The 16361-nt window shown below is 40.3% G+C and overlaps 1 long non-coding RNA gene across 1 annotated transcript in view; it reads right to left on the minus strand.

Annotated features, from left to right (window-relative positions):
- Positions 1-11884: 11884 nt before the first annotated feature.
- Positions 11885-16361, minus strand: part of LOC122552897 — a 20313-nt gene continuing 15836 nt past the window's right edge. The window contains exon 4 of the long non-coding RNA XR_006312545.1: positions 11885-13500. This is a non-coding gene — a long non-coding RNA (uncharacterized LOC122552897). The remainder of the gene's footprint in view (positions 13501-16361) is intronic.

A 16361-nucleotide genomic window follows, 5' to 3' on the forward strand; every position in this document is an offset into this window, starting at 1 on the left:
TCACTGGACAGGCATATGGACGTACATGGAATTGTGTAGGTGAGATGGGCTTCAGATTAGTATGATAGGGCGGCGCAACATCAAGGGCTGAAGGGCCTGTACTGCGCTGTAATGTTCTATGTTCTATAATTACTCTATCCGTGGCCCACATCGATATGAAACCTCTATAAGGTTTATCAACCTCTGTTTCCATACTGTAGGGAATCCAATTTATTTTAATCCGTAGGTATATTCCTCAACTCATTTGCATAAATTAATAAAATCTTCCACTAAATCTATTAAACCTGCCTCTTTCCAAAATCTTATTTGTTTTGACATTGAGGTAATTACCAAAGGCTTTTAAATTTTCAAATTTGTACAATTCCTTCTTAACTCTTTGCCTTGGAACCGCATCATCTGATATATTTTCAATAAAGTATGTTAACATTGTTGTGCTTCAGAGTCCTTGTCTAATCTTGAAGCAGTTATTTATCTGAAGAATCCTTTCTCCATAATGCCCAATCTTGTGTTAAATTTGGTTCATTGTGTGGTTTGAATCTTACTGTAAAGAAACTAATTTGTTAAAATTTATTTTATTAACACCAAGGATGCTTTCTGTAATATCTAATATCATCCCTCAAGAATTATTCGAATGCATCCAAAAGAAAATTTGCTCTCAAATGTCTACATAATTTCAATTAACTCAGCAGTTTTTTTCAGAATTGGCCATTAGGAGTCTGTTGGTTGTGTCACCATAACCTTACCAGACCATAGGGGCTGCTCTCGAGAAAAGCAAGTGTTGGTGAAGGCCACCAGACCTCAGGCAAGGGAAGATGTTGAGAAGCAGTCCTTCATGGTAACCTCAAACCAGTGATGGGAATTGAACCTACACTGTTAGTGCTATATGACCCTGCAAACCAACAATCCAGCTGACTGAGCTAAATTGATTCCCAGGATGTCTGTAAGGTTGTGTTATAAACACCTTGTGATGGGAGGAGGAAGAATTCCGCAAGCCAATTCTTGTGTGATGATTAAATTAAACGTTTGTCTTTTCTACCACAGATAACAAACAATATAACTGTTGGAAGTTTACCTATAATCCCTGAGGGTTAAGTGCACAGAAAAGATCCAGGCTATTAAAATAACAAATGTAAATGTTTGCAATTAGCCCCTTTAAGACATCTACCTTAGCTATTATTTATGGAGTAGCATTTCATAGTCTGACTTTGTTTTCAATTTTGGTAATCTGAATGTAATGTTGGATTTGGAAAGTTAGTCTTGAGGATTTGATCTAATCTCTATTCGATCTAATAGTCATATAATGAAGTCAAACTGTTTAAAGTAAAACAAAAATTTACCTCAATTGTAGCTGTAGTTTCTGGTATATGTAAATATTCTCCATAAAATGTTGAATGCAGTAGCTTATCGACAACTTTTCATCATTTAGATAAATGATTTGGATTTGGGCATAGGAGGTATAGTTAGTAAGTTTGCAGATGACACCAAAATTGCCAGAGGAAGTTGTGGAGGCTAGTACAATTGCAACATTTAAAAGGCATCTGGATGAGTATATGAATAGGAAGGGTTTGGAGTGATATGGGCCAGATACTGGCAGATGGCACGAGGTTACCTCAGGTTACAGCGGGATCTTGATCAGATGGGCAATGCGTTGAGAAGTGGCAGATGGAGTTTAATTTAGATAAATGTGAGGAGCTGCATTTTGGGAAAGCAATTCTTAGCAGGACTTATACACTTAATGGTAAGGTACTAGAGAGTGTTGCTGAACAAAGAGACCTTGGATTGCAGGTTCATAGCTCCTTGAAATCGGAGTTGCAAGTAGATAGGATAGTGAAGAAGGCGTTTGGTATGCTTTCCTTTATTGGTCAGAATATTGAGTACAGGAGTTGGGAGGTCATGTTGTGGCTGTACAGAATATTGGTTAGACCATTTTTAGAATATTGCATGCAATTCTAGTCTCCTTCCTATCAGAAAGATATTGTGAAACTTGAAATGGTTCAGAAAAGATTTACAAGGATGTTGCCAGAGTTGGAGGTTTTGAGCTATAGGGAAAAGCTGAATAGGCTAGGGCTATTTTCTCTGGAGCGTCAGAGGCTGAGGAGTGACCTTATAGAGGTTTATAAAATCGTGAGGGGCATGGATAGGATAAATAGACACAAGTCTTTTCCTTGGGGTGTGGGAGTCCAGAACGAGACGGCATAGGTCTAGGGTGAGAGGGGAAAGATATAAAAGAGACCTAAGGGGCAACGTATTCACGCAGAGGATGGTACGTGTATGGAATGAGTTGCCAGAGGATGTGGTGGAGGCTGGTACAATCGCAACATTTAAAAGGCATTTGGATGGGTATATGAATAGGAAGGGTTTGGAGAGATATGGGCCAGGTGCCTGCAGGTGGGACTAGATTGGGTTGGGATATCTGGTTGGCATGGATGAGTTGGACCGAAGGGTCTGTTCTGTGCTGTACATCTCTATGATCTATGACTGTAGGACAATGTTCAGTTATGAGGAATTAAGTTCCAAAGAAAGATAATCAAACCAAAATAATAAAATTGAGAAGTGATCACAAATGATTCTGAAGAAAAATGAAATTGAAGCATAAAATTATATGATATGATTAAAATTTGCCAAAAAAGAGATCTTTTAAAAGACCTATTCTTGCCACAATAGCTCTGGCAAGGCTACACTTAATTCCCAGCTTTCAATTTCCTGTGATAGTACTGATGGAATAGGCTGGGCTTTTTTCTCCTGATATGTCAGAGGCTGAGCGATGACCTTTTATAAAATCATGAAGGGCATGGATAGGGTCTTTTTCCAAAGGTTGGGCATTCCAAAACTAGAGGGCATAGGTTTATGGTGAGAGGGGGGAAATTTAAAAAGGACCTGAAGGGTAACATTTTCAAACAGAGGGTGGTGTGTGTACGGAACAATCCACCAGAAGAAGTGGTGGACGGGGTACAAATACAACATTGAAAAGGCATCTGAATGGATGTAGTCATACGGCACAGAAACAAATCCTTTGGTTCACCCAGTCCATGCCAGCCATAATCCCAAACGGTTCTAGTCCCACTTGCCTGTGCCTGGCCCATATTTCTTGAAGTCTTTCTTATTCATGTACTTATCCAAATGTTTTTAAGCATTATAACTGTGTCCACACCTGCAACGTCCTCCGAAAGTTAATTCCACACACAAATCACTCTCTGTATGAAAACACTGCCCTCATGTCCTTTTAAATCTTTCACCTCTCATCTTAAAAATATGACTCCAAGTCTTGAAATCCTAATCAATGACTCTGTGACTCTATATGCACATTTCAGAAGTTGTTATCTTCCTCTCGTCATCCTTTTTCAGAATCCAATTTTGTCGTTCATCAAGTTCTGTTATGGCATGGAGACAGACAGCCAAACGAAATTAGTCTTTTACGTCTGTATTTTCAACAAGTAACATTAATCCATCGAAGACCTCCAAATAGTTCCTAATCGGACTTTGAATAACCAGTCACAGTCCAGAACAATTAATTTCTAGACAATGGGTTTTGTATCTTAAAAATCTATTGTTTAAACCCAAAACATTTGTTTTCATACCCCATTCACACAAAAGACAAACACACAACACAGTTAAGGGATAAAATTCCCAGCTCGGTGAACAGAACCACAACAATGAGCACCCGAGCTACAACCCTTCTCACTAAACTTTGAAGTTAAGGGATAAAATAAAAAACAAAACTGGCCAGATTAGTTAAATGGCTTTCACGATGCATTGTTTCACAGGCAATAATGTGGACTCCTTGGCAGCTTTTCTGAAAGGATTAGGGTGGTTAGGGTCCATTTGGTGTAGGTGCACCTACAATGTTGCTGGATCGGGATTTCCAGGATATTGACCCAGTAGTGTAGTAATGACTCAGTAATGAGGTAATGGTGATATTTTTCCAAGTTTGATGAAGGGCTTATGCCTGAAATGTTGATTCTCCTGCTGCTGGGATGTGGCCTGACCTGCTGTGCTTTTCCAGTGGCACACTTTTCAACTCTGATCTCCAGCATCTGCTGTCCTCACTTTCTACTGAATGACAAGTGTGTTTGAGACAGGTGAGGGCTAACTTGCAGTTGATGGTGTTCCAATGAATGTGCTGCCCTTTTCCTTGTAGATGAGTTGGAATCAATGTTCCCTCTAAGTTTTATATGCATCCAGCTACTCCAAGGTTTGGTGCATGGCAATCAATGTCAGCACACTGATGGTGGCATTGACTTTGGTTCTGCAGGTCACTGCTCTGCACATACTTTACTGGACTGTGCAGCTAGAAAGAAAATTAAAGGGAATGCTGATTGGAAGGTGCTGTCCAAGGGGAATCAGGAGGTTGACTACTCACTGCAGGATTTCTAGCTTCTTGCTTGGTCTTGTAATTACCATATTTATTTGCTACTCCAGTTCATTGTTTAATCAATAATAACAAATTCAGTGATGGAAATGCCATTGAATATCAAGGGATGATAGTTAGATTTTCTCTTATTTGAGAGCATTACCTGGTATTTGTGTGGATTTAATGTTACCTGTCAGACCAAGCCTGAATATTGTCCAGGAGTTACTGCATTTGGACATAAACTACTTCAATATCTGAAGAGTCAGAGGATGGTGCTGAACCTTGTGCAATGATCAGTGAACACTCCATTTCCAGCCTTATAATAGAGGGAAGATCATTTAAGAAACAGTTTGGATTTTCTGCAGAGACATCCTGAAGCTGAGATGACTGACCTCCAACAACCACAGCTATCTTTCTTTGTGCTATGTATGTGCAATAATTGACCAGGCAGATTTGTCTTGTTATTTCTTTCTGCACAAGGCATGAATAGGCAATTTTCCAGATAGCTGGGTAGATGCTTGTATTGACATTATACTATTACATCTTGGTGACATTGCAGCAAGTTCTGAAGAACAGTGCTATTACTGAAATTTTATCAGGGCCATACCCTTTGCAGTATCCAATGCCTTTAAACATATTTTGATATTACATGGAGTGAAATGAATTGGCTGAAAACTGGGATCTGTGATTCTGGGAACCTCTGGTGAAGGCTGAGATGTTATCTATCTAGACTGGTGGCTGAACATTGTTGCAAATATTTCAACCTTATTGTCTGCAGTGATGTGGTGGGCTCCCCCAGAATTGTGGAGAAAATGAGGACCGCAGCTCCTGGAGATCAGAGTCAAAATTGTGGCGCTGGAAAAGCACAACAGGTCAGGCAGCATCCGAGGAGCAGGTGAATTGACGTTTTGGGCATAAGCTCTTCATCAGGAATTCCTGGTTGTAGAACAGCTTAACCATGTCCAGCTTTTCCTAAAAGTTGCTTTATTGCTATGCAGATCTCCACGATCCATGCGCAGCTGTTGAAAATCTATCCTAATTCATGCATCATGGTGCCATACATTGTCCTCGATGTGAAGATGGGACATCATCTCCATAAGGATCATGCAATGGTCATTCTTACCGATACTGTCATGGACAGATGCATCTGCAGCAGGCAAATTGATAAAGCTGAGGTGAAATATGCTTTTTCCTGTATTGGCTCCTTCACAACCTGTCGCAGATTCAGTCTGGCAGACTCAGTCTAGCAACTATTGTCCTTTGGGACTCAAACATATAGTCAGCATTGATATTGTTGAGCCAATCTTGGTGATGGACATTAAAGTCGCCCACCCAAACTAAATTCTGAGTCCTTTTTACCTTAAATGCTTCCTCCAAGAGGGTTCAGCTTCGAGGAGTACTGACAGATCAGAACACTGCAGCAAACCTGAGACAGAGGTGTTGGCCAGGAAATGGGATGGTGTGTTAAAGTGGCAGGTGAAAGCATTCCAGCGAAGCTGAGCACAAGCTGGAAGAACAAATCCTCATTTTCCAATTGGAGACCCTGCAGCCCTCCAGACTTAACACTGAGTTCAATACTTTTAGGGTCTGAACTCCCCCATGTCCTAGCCCCCTACCACACACACTATGCCTTGTTATCACATAGTCTGCCATTCCACACTACTTATTATTAGCCACTAAAAGTCTCTATTAACAGCTATTCACCCTACCAGCTAGATTGTTATCAAATCCTTTGTCCAACTGTTCTTCTCTCTCTTTGGGCTCTATTCCTACTTATCGTTTACTCCTTGCCCCCTCTCCCCTTCCTATCTTCTGCACATAAACCAACATTTTCCTCGCTACCATCAGATTTGAGAAAGGGTCACTAGACACGAAACGTTAACTTTGATTTCTCTTCACAGATGCTGCCAGACCTGCTGAGCTTTTCCAGCAAATACTATTTTTGTTTTGGATTTACAGCATTCTGATGAAGGTCTTTTGCCCGAAACGTCAATTTTCCTGCTCCTCGGATGCTGCCTGACCTGCTGTGCTTTTCCAGCACCACTAGGATCTATGCTGAACCAATGGTTTCTTTTTTTGGGAGAGACTAGAACTGGGGGTACAGTTTTAAAAGAAGGGGTCAGTTTTAAAAGAAGGGGTTTCCCATTTAAGACAGAGATGAGAATTTTTTACAAATCTGTACTGACTATCCCTGATAAATCCCTGCCTTTCCAAGTGTTGATTAATCCTGTTCTTCAGAATGTTTTCCAATAATTCCCCTACTGCTAATATCAGACCAACTGATCTGTAATTATCTGCCCTTTTGCACTTCTTGAACAAAAGAACGACAGTAACTGTCCTCCAGTCATCTGGCATTTCAGCTGTGGGCAGTAAAGTATTAAATATCTCCACCAAGGCCCCAACAATCTCCTCTCTTGCCTCCTATAGCAACCTGGGATAAATCTCATCAGGCCTGGAAATTTGTATGCACCTGGATGCCTGCCAAAACATCTGCTAGCTCCTCCCTATTATTTTAAAGTGTTCTAGAACCTCACCATTTTAAATAATTTCTTGTCTTTCATATCTTTTTCGTCTGTGAATACAGATGAGAAATATTTATTTAAGACCTCACTCACATCCACCGGTTCCATGCACAGCTTGCTCATTTGGTCTCTAATATGTCCACTATTTGTCTAGTAAACCTCTTACTCTTAAAGTACTTAGAAAAAATCCTTGGAGTTTTTCTTGATCCCATCTCTCAAAGATTTTTTATGGACCCCCCTTTGCCTCCTAATTGCCTTTTTAATCAACCTCCTACACTCTCTATAGTTTTGAAGGGCCTATAGTTTTTAATGTGCTGTATCTGACATATGCTTCCTCTCTTTTGAATCAGCCTCAGTATCCCTTGACATCTAGGATTCCCTAAACTTGCTGCCCTTGTCCTTCATTCTTAGAGAAATACACTGGTCCTGAATTCTTACTGTACTACTTTTAAAAGACTTCCACTTTCCAAATATAGATTTACATGCAACTAGATACTCACAATCTGTTTGCCAGATTCAGTCTAATGATATTGAAATCAGCTTTCTCCAAATTTAGACACCTAACTTCTGCACTATCCTTATCTCTTTCCATGATGACTTTGAAACTTACAAAGTTATGGTCACTATCCCAAAATGTTCACCTATTGAAGCTTCAACCACTTGCTAGATTAAATCTAGCTCTGCCCCATCTCTAGTTACAAACATCTATGTACTGGCAGAAAGTCCTCTTCTGGATGTACTTTAAAAGTTCCATCCCGCCTAATCCTTTCAAACTAAGACAATATCAGTTAATTTTGAAAAATTGAAGTTGCCTATAACTTTAACCCTGTTTCTCTCATGCCTTACTGTGATATCCGCTCCTCTATTGCCCTCTGACTGTTGGGAGGCTTGTAGTGTAATCTCAGCAAGGTATTCCCTCCTTTTTTGCTTCTAAACTCAACCCAGATGGCCTCATTTGAAAACCCTTTGAAGAGATCCTCCCTCATTGATGTACTGATGGCTTCCTTTATCAATTATGCAATGCCCCCAACTCTTTTACTCCCCACCCCCATTGTGCATGAAACTTCTATACCCTCTGCCAGTCCTGTCCTTCCTTCAGCCATGTCTCACTGATTGCAATAATATCATATTCCTACGTGAAAGTGAGGAGTGCAGATGCTGGAGATCAGAATCAATAGTGTGATGCTGGAAAAGCACAGTTGGTCAGGCAGCCTCTGAGGAGCAGCAGAGTCGACATTTCGAGCATAAGCTCTTCATCCTAGCATTTCTTCTGTATCTGACAGGACCTTGTTCCCAACTTTACATCTATTCTGTCATTCCCCAGCCAAATCAGTTTAAAATCTCCATAAAGAACAAGCAACCTTCCCAGTAAGGATATTGGGTCCAAACCGATTCAGGTGCAGCCAGTCTCGCTTGTACAGGCCCTACCTGTACAAAATGACCCACCAATTGTGGAGTATAAAGCTAGTCTCAGTGGTGGTGACAATGACATCTATCATTAGTTGTTGTAGAAGCCCATCTAATGTCCATTAGTGAAGGAAATCTGCCATATTCACCGAGTCTGGTCTAGATTTTACTCCAGATCCATAACAATGTGTTTGGCTCTTAAGTACTCTCTGAAATGGCTCAGCAGTCCACTAGGTTGCACCAAATCACAATATAAAAATCAAAAATAAAAAAGAATGAAACATACAATGTGGCATCAGTTTAGGGGAAATAATGATGATGCAGTCAATCTTGCAAAATCTTCCTTGCTTACATCAGGTGGAGCATGGTGAAGCTTGCACTGAAATTGGGTGTGCCACAAACCTGTGAAGCAGCAGCCTGAAATCTTCTGTTTTGGTATGCCTATGTCTCAAGCTCCACCATCACCTTCCCTGGTATGTCCTCTTCCACCAACAGGATGGACCTGCCAGAGGTGGTAAAATTGATACACAGTTTTTGGGAGTGAGTTGCCCTTGAGTCCTCAACATTAATTCTTGAAACCATCTGTTGTACTCCTCTGATAACTTTTAAAAATCCTTTTATTTATTCAAAGGATGTGGGTATTGTTGGCCAGGCAAGATGGCAAACATTTATTGCCCATTCCTCATTGCACAGAGAGCAGTTTGAGAATCAACCACATTTCTGTGGGTCTGGCCTCATGTGTAGGCCAGACCAGGTAAGGACAGCAGCTTTTCTTCCCTAAAGAACATTAGTGAACGAGATGGTTTTTCACGACAATTGTTTGATTCCAGATTTTTATTAAGTACAAATTGTACCATCTATCATGGCAGGATTCAAACTTGGATGCCAGAACATTACCTGCGTCTCTGGATTAATAATCGAGAATTAACACCACTATCGCCTCACCAACTTCCTCAGCTGTACACAAAAGTTTTCTTGGTGGAACCATTTTTCTTTTACTTTGATTTTCTTTTGATTATTTTGTTCCAGACTCACTAAGTGTCACAGCATTTTGTTTTTTAAATTTAGAGGACCACAGACCCATTTTCAATTTCAGTGCCAATCACAGAAGTGACCATATGCGCTAAGTTCACAGTTCACCTCCTTCAGTTTTCATGTTGACTCTAAAGAACCTAAAGTTGAGCAAGGATGCATTATCTGATAGCTAACTACATACTTCCTTGATTTAAGAAAAGAGATTATTTCAGGCATTAGATCTAAAAACTCTTGTAAGTCCTTTCCTGGACTTAACCACCTCTCATTGGTATGGAAGATTAGTCCAGGATAGGCAAGCAGGAGGCAAGAAGAACACAGTAAGCCAGTCAGCATCAGGAGTTGGAGAAGTCCATCTTTCTGGTGTAACAGTTCTGAAGGGTTACACCTGAAAGATTGACTTTTCCACCTCCTAATGCTGCCTGGCTTGATGTGTACTTCCAGCCTCCTGCTTGTCTCCCTTGGATTTCAGCATCCACAGTTTTTTTGTCTCTAGTTCAAGATAGACAGCAAGTTTGTTGATTAGTGATTTAAACAAGTAATGCTGAAGGACTCTTACTCAAATCAAATTTCCAATCATAACAATAACTTAAATTACATGAGGAAGATCCATAATTTTTTATTTGCTCACGCTTGTTGGTAGGTTATAGAATGGTAATTGACAAACGAGGGGAAGAAAGCCCACATCTGCGTCAAGCATGACTAGTGCACCACCAGTTGTAATGGAAATCAGCTTCTTGAATGGAATGTTTCTCAAGCACAAATATTTTAAATTCCTTGTAGATATGCTCACTCCTTATTCTCTTTTTAAGACACAAAATATTAGAAGATGGTCTTTAGCTGTTACATTCTTAAAAACCATGTGCATGAAAACAATCAACTGAGCTGCGTTGGTCGTGTCATTGGAATCACCGAACTGCAGTCAGAAGTATTCACAATCCTTCAGGTTCTAATGTAGATGCTAAAAGACATCATCGAAAGTTACCACTGATCTTTCTATTGTGGAAGCACCAGGTGGCATTCTCAACAGTTTACAGTTATAATTTATTCTTTGTTCTTAAAATTTTTGAATAAAGAGTTAGTGGCTACAGTCATTGATTTTTTAAGTACTTCACTATCAGTTAATGTTTTCTTGTGTTTTGCCGGAAATGGGTCTTAACTTTTGCTGCCAGAAATGACTTGAGGTTTCAAAACGGCCTTCAGCTGATCAACTTTCTTTGTCTGAACATGCTGCTCAATCGAAAACTACCTTTGAATTTTCTGTGCATCTTTGTGTGATATCATTCAAAATTCCCCTTTTTACTTATTAATATACTTTGGTGACATATAAGGCAATGCTCTCACCTTTTAGAGTTGTGAACAGAAATTAACTTTCCCATTCCACATGGAAACTGTACACTTTTGGTTTCTTTGTAGATGGTCCAGGTTTATCACTCAGTATTAATGTTCCACCTTTTAGTTGTGACTTCATTCTGCAGCTGTGAGTAAGTGAAAGTGAGGACTGCAGATGTTGAACATCAGAGTCAAAAAGTGTGGTGCTGGAACAGCATAGCCAGTCAGGCAGCATCTGGGGATGAGGAGAGCTGTGAGTAGATCTCTAGGTCAACATCTCTGGAATATCCAGAATGTTGCTGGCTGTTTTCAAGTATGGAGGCATGAGAGGTCATTTCTGTGGTCACAGTTTGTTGCAGGAAGCCTGGTCAACTTGCATTGCTCGATATTGGACGTTGTCGCAGCAGCGCTGTGCAATAATCCCTGTAATTTTTCTTCATCCTTTGCAGACCTATTTGATAAGCAGGTGAAGTAAAAAAAACTGCAGTCTACAAGGATTGGGCACAGGAACAGAACTAGTTGAGCTGCTCTTGCAAGGAGTTTGCACAAAAACAATAGGCTTAACAGCCACCTTTGTTTCCAAGATTGTGATATACTGGCTGCACACTTCAGTTCATTTTATATTTCTTATTCATTTGTTTGCATTGCCACCACAAAATGTGCTTTACCCTGTATTGATAGTCTTCTCATTTCAAACTGAAACATGAGTGGCACGGTGGCTCGCACTGCTACCTCACACCACCAGGGTCCCAGGTTTGATTCCAGCCTCGGGCAACTGTCTGTGTGGAGTTTGCACATTCTACCCGTGTCTGCGTGGGTTTCCTCCAACAGTCCAAAGATTAGTTTAGATTACTTACAGTGTGGAAACAGGCCCTCCGGCCCAACAAGTCCACACGGACCCTCTGAAAAGCAACCCACCCAGACCCATTTCCCCTACATTTACCTAATGCTATGGGCAATTTAGCATGGTCAATTCACCTAACCTGCACATTTTTGAGCAAAAACCAGATGAATGTGCAAACTCCACACAGACAGTTGCCTGAGGTGGGAATTGAACCCAGGTCTCTGGCGCTGTGAGGCAGCAGTGCTAACCGCTGTGCCATCGTGCTGCCCACATGCAGGTTAGATGAATTGGCCATGCCAAATTGTCCATAGTGTTAGGTGCATTAGTCGGGGTAAATGTAGGGGAGTGGATCTGGATAGGTTACTCTCCGGAGGGTTGATGTGGACTAGTTGGGCCGAAGGGCCTGTTTCCATACTGTAGGGAATATAATATAATATAATATAATATAATATAATATAAAACAAAATGATGAAGTCTGCATTCAATGTGAGCGTGGTGAGGGAACCCAGATGAGTGGTGAAATCAACTGCTAAGAGACTCTGATCAACCAGTCAATCAAAGTCCATGTGTTGGATAGCACAGCTAGAAGGACAAATGCAACAGATGCATTAGTACACCACCAACTGCAAGTTCCCCTCCAAGCCCTACACCATTCTGATTTGGAACTATACTGCCATTCTTTCATGGTAAAATGCATAGAAGTCCCTTCCTAATGGCACTATGGGTGTATCTGCACTGGATGTATTAGTGTGGTTCAAGAAAGTAGCTCACCATCATCTTCTCAGGTGAAATTAGGGTTAGTGACACTCACATTGCATGAAAGAACAAATTAAGAAAATATATTGTCAATGAGCTCCATTTGACGATATCTGCTGCTACTTAGAATCTTAATCATAATCATCAACTGTTAGATGTACTAACATTGTAGCTATGGCTTGAATGCAAATTAAGAACACATTCATCACAGCATAGATGTGATTTATGTACATTATAAATAAATCATAATGATAAATATAATAGATATCTCTGAAATTAATTTGTATACCATGAAAATGAATCTTGAGTTGCAAACTGCATCAGATAGTATTTCTATAAGTTCACAATGTGTAGCTTTGAAGATTCAAATCTTTTTGTGGCTGGGTAGGTAAAGGTAAAGCCTCTCTTAATTGTGTCACCTAATTGGAATTACTGGACAATTATTGTTTACAATCATTGCCTATTATCAAGAGTAGACCATCCTCTAAAAATGACAGTTTCACCTTGACTGTCAGTCCAAGGAAGTGTTGAGTAGAGAGCGAAGCTTTGAAAATGACACGTTTTCCATTCCAAAATGTTGATAGATATGATTTTATTATACGTAATTTACATTCATTATTACAGAAGAACTTTAACATTTTTAGACAGTTTGAAGTTCAACTGAAATGAAATTAACTTTTAATAAATGTGTCAGTCAAAGGAAAGTGCTCCTTGAATTTTAGCTTTCACAATGTTTAGTGCCATTATATTTTGAAAAATTAGTCAATCTAAGTTTTTATTTATAGTGCTACTGATTGAAAAAATCTTGTAAAAATAAATTTGTGTCTTAGGACACCTCAATCTCTGGGCTGAAGTTGTAAGATTGGCCACAGATGATTGTATTTTCTTTTAATTACAATAAAATACACCTAATTTCTTTGCTGTGGAAACTGCAGTCCTCAGTGTTAAAATGAAGTTTAAACTACATTCTGATGGAATGATAGCTTGCAACTGATCACTGTTGATATTATGAATGACATTTTGATAAAATAGAAAGAATTCTCTTTTTCCTGTTATAGCAAAGGAAAAGTTTAAATGTTTCACCAACTGATTTGTAAATGTGAAAAATAATTTATTTGTTGTGTGTTCCTATGCACTTGTTGCAAAAACTTTTCTTCAAATCAATGAAGATGTCTGTGGTTCATCAGTTATTTTAGTTATAAAGTTTACTTGTAGGGTCTTCTCTTCAATGGCAGGGATTTGCAGCTTTTACATTCCTAAAAAAAATGAGCAATGTATAAATTCATTTGTCATTTAATGCAGTAGCAATCATGTAATCTCCAAAACCTTTCTCACTGTTATTCAAAATATATAGATCACAAGCTTGTAATTTTGTGGTTGCCAATTTTCTATCCTTCTATTCTGAGAGGTACTGTTAAGGTGTCATCTACTCCGGACATGCTTCACGTGTGAGCCTGAAAAATTACTTTTAGTAGCGTGTTCTTTTTCTGGGACATAACAAGCTGATCCATCTCTCACCCAACATATGCATCTTACTATGAAATAACTAGATAGTGACTGTGGTAATTTTTTTCTGGTTGTGCTATCTTTTCAATTTTGTTTGATGTCTTTAATTTGTTTCTAATTCATTCTTCTTCTCTCCACTCTTATTCTTAATATCTTGTGTGTAACCTTAGATATGCTCCACATTTGTCTCTTCCCTCTTTCTAAATTTATGGTTCACTGAGAAGTAGAAACTAAGATATACTGTTTAATAGTGAGGAAAAGAAGAGAGGTGAGGCAACCTCTGGCTCAGAAACAAAATGGTTTGGAGGCTCAGGCCAGGTTGAACTGAGTAAAAGGAGTGCTGTTGAATAAAAACAGTAAGCTGAATTTTCCCATTAAGTCATGAGCTCTGACATATGCATGGCAGGGATTTACGTGGAATCTTCCCAAAACAGCTCAATAACTTCCTCCACGGGAGCTGTCAAATTAGAGAGATATGGTAGTCCGAGGATGTGCAAAGCTAATCAGAATCGCAAAGGGTAATCGGCGGATCCATTGTGAATGCTACTGAGATGAAAGGAGATGTAGAAGATGGCATAAGATATTGCTCGTAGGATCAGTAGCCACTTCCTCACATGCTGCACTAACTTGTCGATTCATCTGCAGATGACAGGTAAGTAATTGCAGGCATGCAAATGACCTCTGAGATGCATCTCAAGATGCTTTTCCCCAATGTTCCTCTATCCTCCTGTGAATAAATGAGCTGCAGATACTACAAGTGTCTTGGTTGTTGTGAGAATAATTCCACAGCCATGTAACAGTGTTGTTCATTGCTTCCGCAAAAATCCAAATTGGCTTCTCAATGCTGCTAAGTAGGGCATTGCCAGCACCAATCTAAAGCCACTTCTGGTAAAAGTGTGAAGAGAAGGAAACAAACCAGTCATAGAATCATTGTCATAGAGATGTACAGCATGGAAACAGACCCTTCGGTCCAACCTGTCCATGCCGACCAGATATCCCAACCAAATCTAGTCCCACCTGCCAGCACCCGGCACAAATCCCTCCAAACTCTTCCTATTCATATACCCATCCAAATGCCTCTTAAATGTTGCAATTGTACCGGCCTCCACCACTTCCTCTGGCAGTTCATTCCATACACGAACCACCCTCTGCGTGAAAAGGTTGCCCCTTAGGTCTCTTTTATATCTTTCCCCTCTCACCCTAAACCTATGCCCTCTAGTTCTGGACTCCCCGACCCCAGGGAAAAGACTTTGCCTATTTATCCTATCCATGCCTCTCATAATTTTGTAAACCTCTATAAGGTCCCCCCTCAGCCTCCAACGATCCCAGGGAAAACAGTCTCAGCCTGTTCAGCCTCTCCCTATAGCTCAAATCCTCCAACCCTGGCAACATCCTTGTGGATCTTTTCTGAACCCTTTCACGTTTCACAACATCTTTCCGGTAGGATGGAGACTAGAATTGCACGCAATAGTCCAACAGTGGCCTAACCAATGTCCTGTACAGCTGCAACATGACCTCCCAACTCCTGTACTCAATACTCTGACCAATAAAGGAAAGTATACCAAACACCGCCTTCACTATCCTATCTACCTGCGACTCCACTTCCAAGGAGCAACGAACCTCCACTCCAAGGTCTCTTTGTTCAGCAACACTCCCTAGGACCCTACCATTAAGTGTATAAGTCCTGCTAAGATTTGCTTTCCCAAAATGCAGCAGCTCAATTTATTTGAATTAAACTCCATCTGCCAATTCTCAGCCCACTGGCCCATCTGGTCCAGATCCTGTAATCTGAGGTAACCCTCTTCGCTGTCCACTACATCTCCAATGTTGGTGTCATCTGCAAACTTACTAACCGTACCTCTTATGCCCACATCCAAATCATTTATGTAAATGACAAAACGTAAAGGACCCAGCACCGATCCTTGTGGCACTCCATTGGTCACAGGCCTTCAGTCTGAAAAACAACCCTCCACCACCACCCTCTGTCTTCTACCTTTGAGCCAGTTCTGTATCCAAATGGCTAGTTCTCCCTGCATTCCATGAGATCTAACTTTGCTAATCAGTCTCCCATGGGGAATCTTGTCGAATGGCTTACTGAAGTCCATATAGATCACATCTACTGCTCTGCCCTCATCAATCTTCTTTGTTACCTCTTCAAAAAACTCTATCAAGTTTGTGAGACATGATTTCCCATGCACAAAGCCATGTTGACTATCCCTAATCCGTCCTTGCCTTTCCAAATACATGTACATCCTGTCCCTCAGGATTCCCTCCAACAACTTGTCCACCACTGAGGTCAGGCTCACCGGTCGATAGTTCCCTGGCTTGTCTTTACCACCCTTCTTAAACAGTGGCACCACATTAGCCAACCTGTGACTATCGATGATACAAATATCTCAGCAAGAGGCCCAGCAATCACTTCTCTAGTTCTCGGGTACACCTGATCAGGTCCTGGTGATTTTTCCACCTTTAACCATTTCAAGACATCCAGCACTTCCTCCTCTGTAATCTGGACATTTTGCAAGATGTCACCATTTATTTCCCTACAGTCTATATCTTCCATATCCTTTTCCACAGTAAATACTGATGCAAAATATTCATTTAGTATCTC

The sequence above is a fragment of the Chiloscyllium plagiosum genome, chromosome 9 (genome assembly GCF_004010195.1).
Source record: "Chiloscyllium plagiosum isolate BGI_BamShark_2017 chromosome 9, ASM401019v2, whole genome shotgun sequence".
Classification (NCBI taxonomy): domain Eukaryota; kingdom Metazoa; phylum Chordata; class Chondrichthyes; order Orectolobiformes; family Hemiscylliidae; genus Chiloscyllium; species Chiloscyllium plagiosum.